This window comes from Chrysochloris asiatica, unplaced genomic scaffold, assembly GCF_000296735.1.
Source record: "Chrysochloris asiatica unplaced genomic scaffold, ChrAsi1.0 scaffold00027, whole genome shotgun sequence".
NCBI classification, from domain to species: Eukaryota; Metazoa; Chordata; class Mammalia; order Afrosoricida; family Chrysochloridae; genus Chrysochloris; species Chrysochloris asiatica.
In genome coordinates this window covers 7,529,067-7,533,185 of record NW_006408545.1, presented here as the reverse complement: position 1 = coordinate 7,533,185, position 4,119 = coordinate 7,529,067, and the positions used below count along the sequence as shown (strand labels likewise).

The 4,119-nt window shown below is 38.3% G+C and overlaps 1 protein-coding gene across 1 annotated transcript in view; it reads left to right on the top strand.

Annotated features, from left to right (window-relative positions):
* The window catches only part of KPNA5 (karyopherin alpha 5 (importin alpha 6)), a 93,049-nt gene that overhangs the window by 363 nt on the left and 88,567 nt on the right, over positions 1-4,119 (top strand). The window lies entirely within an intron of this gene.

Genomic DNA, 4,119 nt, shown 5'->3' with positions numbered 1-4,119 from the left:
GATGGATTGGCCAAGTGACAGCATCGATGGATTCAAGAGGGACTCAAGCTTGGCAACAGTAGTGAGGTTGGCCCAGGATCAGGCAGTGTTTCGTTCTGTTGTGCATAAGGTCACTCTGAGTTGGTACCAACTTGATGGCACATAACAACAACAACAATACCTAGGATATCAGTGTTTGTGTTCCATTTCAATTTTGACAATTTCCAATTTTCCTAGATTCATACTTTGTACATTCTATGTTCTGATTATTAATGGATGATTACAGCTATTTCTTTTCCTTTTGAGTTGTGCAAATGAAGGTCCCAAATGCTTTTTTCTACATTTGCATCATCACAGTCAACTCTACTGTTAGGAGTCAGCTTTTCCTCAGTCACATTTTCAGTGTCTTCCAACCTGAGGGGCTCATCTTCTGGCACTATACCTGACAATATTTTGGTGCTCTTCATCATGTTTCAATATTCAATTATCTGGTGCTGATAGTGTTCCACTGCTAGTCATAAGGTTTTCGGTAACTAAGTATTCAGAAGTAGTCTCTCTCGGTTTCTTTCTAGTCTGGCTTCATCTGGAAGCTCAGCTGAAACCTGTCCACCGTGGGTGACCTTGCTGGTATTGAAAATACCCATCACATAGCTTCTAGAATCAAGCAACACACAAGCTACCATAGTATGACAAACTGACAGAAGAGTGGTGGCCTCAATTGGCATCCCAGAAAAAGTTGTAAAGTTAATCATCAGTTGGAAAATTGATGCTTACAGGTTTTCTGGGATTCTCAAAAACCAGTATTGGAAGACTATTACAAAAAAGGTTCAACAATTAAGAGTGTTCCTTTACAGTGAGATGCTCAATGAAAAGCTGAAGCCTCAAATTTGTATTAAAAGCAGAGGACTGCTCTCCAAGGGCGTTATGGTCTTGCATCACAATGCACATAAACCTACCTCTGCCCACACTATTGACACTCTGTGAAAACTTTGTTTTGATGTTGTAAAGCATTCTCCCTGTAGTCCTGATCTAGTGTTCCATCATGGAGTCCTGGTGTGGCGCGGTGGGCTAATGTGTCAGACTGCAAAGTCATTTGAACTGCAAGGTCAGTGGTTCAAGCTCACTAGCTGCCCCTTAGAAACCCTATACTGGGTCACTATGGGTCGGAATCGACTCGACGGCACTTTACAAGTGCTGCATCATGCTTTCACCTGTTTGGTCCTCTGAAAGCAGCCCTTAGAGGAAAAAGAGTCACGTCAGATGAAGAAGTGAAGACTGTGGTGCATTTGAGGCTCGCAACTCAGCCTAGGACATTTTTTCCTAAGGTTATTGACAGATGGACAAAGTGTATTCAAAAGCAAGGAGATTATGTTGACAAATGATATATTTGTCTTTTCTAAAAGTTGATTAAAATAAATTCTATAGCCAGAGTGTGGATAATTTTTGACTCACTCTCATATATATCCTTTACATTAATTTGTCCCTAAATTCTTATTGCATTAATTTTAGAAATGCTTCCGTAATTCAATCTGTGTCTATACTTTCATTGCAGCTACTAATATAGTACAATTCCTCATCCGCAGCTTCTTCTCCCTGGACCATTTGAAACAAGTTTTCCTTTCATTAAGATCAAGTGCAAACTGGCAGGCATGAACCTTATATGGATGTTATATCTTTAACTCTTGACCTTTTTTTCCATGCATCCTCCTGTTGAGGTACACTGAATTTCTAGCTTTCCTAACTTATGCCAGGTTCTTCAAAAACTTTACCTTTGCATATATTTCCTTTTTAAATGCTTCTTTCCTTTTCTGTCTTCAGAATTCCTCTTTCCTGACAATTCCTGCTTATCATTTATGATAGGATAACTGACATTTTTCAGAGCTACCTAAGGCACATTTAGTTCCTAAGTCTTTTGTGCACTACTTACAATCTTAATTCGCCAGCTCACTAGACTATCTCTTCTACTTCAGAGATGGCAGATAAAGCTCACCTTCTCCTTTTGTGTCTACTTCACAAGTGCTAATTGATCACAGTAGCTGAGCGAAAGTGTGTCCTTACAATTCATCAGAATAACAATCTAGTACATCGCTGTTTCTCACATTAAACTGAAATCCTGCTTTATGCTGGTTTCTTCAAGCATAAATCCAGAATAGTTTATAGAACCAATATTTCAGTATTCATTTTACATGGTGTTAAAATACCAGTATTGGTAATAATCTTTTATTTTGGTGCAGTGAATTACTTGATATGGCTCTTTTAGCCACAGTCTTAGTAATACTTACAAATGACTGAATGAAACCATATGAATAAGGTATATGGAAATCTAATGAGGTGATTGGTCAAATTTATCATCCCGCTGGGTTTAAAATGAACCGTCTGAGAAGCTGGAACAGAAAGATTTCATTACTATCAAGAAGGAAGAGCCAGTAGTGGAGTGCTTCCTTTGGACCCTGGAGTCCGTATTCATAGAACCCTCTTGACTCAGGAGACAGATCTGTGACACCAGAGGAGTGACAGAGGCCTGATAGGTGTGGTAACAGCAGGACCCAAAGCTACAACACAAGACAGAACAGTGGACTCCCTTGCTTATGGACTGTGGTGCCTTCAGGTACTTAACTGAGAAACCTAGACCTAAGGAGCTAGAACTGAGTGCCTTTGGGCTGAGGCTTGTTGTGGAATGGAGTGCATTTTGGGTATTTATTGTTAAAGGAGATTTGTAACATTGCCTTAGCAGGGCAGAGGCCAAGGACCAGAGAGAGGTTTGCCTGTGGGCATGGCAGAGAAAACGTGCTACTGACTGGAAGAAGTGTATCCTGAGCATTTCTATCCTGAAGTATATAACCTGTTAACTTTCTAATAAACTCCATACTTGTGAGTATTGTCTGTCAGTTCCATGTGACTACTGCAATGAGTTGTGGGACCCAGCAGTGGAGTAGAGTGCTGTGGGAGGGAAGGCTGGTGTCAGAATTGGTAAAAAAGGGTGGAAGGTGGAAGAGGGTTGTCTGACCTCCACCTCATGGGACTTGGTCTTGGGCTAAAAAGTTTGATTATCCTACACTCTTGTGAAGTCAGAGGAGTTCAGATGCCACCTCTACACCCTTTTTGTAATTATTAACAATTATATTCATTTTATAAAAGTAAAACTAGACTTTACATACATTTAAAATATAAAAATGTATATTTACATAAAGCATATCTATGTACTTTAACCTACAGATGATCATGAACATGGCAATATTTCATTCTGTTACACATTGTTATTGGGAGCTGACCTGATGACATCTATGTACAACATAATAAAATATTACATGGTAATTTTTAAATGAGAAGCTCTGGTAGTGTAATGGTTAGGAATCGGGCTGATAGCCCCAAGGTCAGCAGTTTGAAATTACCAGCTGTTCCACGGGAGAAAGATGAGGCTTTCTTCTCCCATGAAGATTTACAGCCTCAGAAACCCTGTACAGGGTCACTATGAGTCAGAACCAACTCCACGGCACACAGCCACCACCACCAATTTAAAAATAATAAAATATAAAAAAAATTAAGTGTATGAATATTTCAGTGCTTTACAAAGAACTAATTATACTGGAATACTAAAAACTGGTATTGCAGTCGCAACTCATTTACCATGTGGCCTTAGTTCTAAAGAGTGCAGTAAGTATGGTAAAGGAGTCTGACATCAATAAATACGTGAGTGAGCTTACTGAAGTATAATGCTGTACTTCATGAAAAAGAAGACATCTCAGAACTAGCTAGTTCTTCACCTTGGACAGTTGTAATGAGAAGTTTTTCATCCAAATTTTAGGATTATTTTCTGGCTGGCTACATTGTGAGATGCATTCTACTTCCAGAGAGGTAAAAATGCTGGGGATGGATCAGGGGACATTTTAGAATAATTCCGATTAGAGTAATGATTTTATGTTTAGACCGAAATCTATTTTTTTTTAAAGATTTTATTTCTAAAATATTAAGAAAGATTAATTTTTCTCTAACCTTTATAAAGGAGTGAGGGGATGTATTCTTGTACATAAGTTTCAAAATGAGTTTTTTTTTTTTTTTTTAATGTTTTATTGTGAATTATATGATAGTTTACATGAGAGAACTTTAGTTTTACATTCATTCCATCATATATCATCTCAT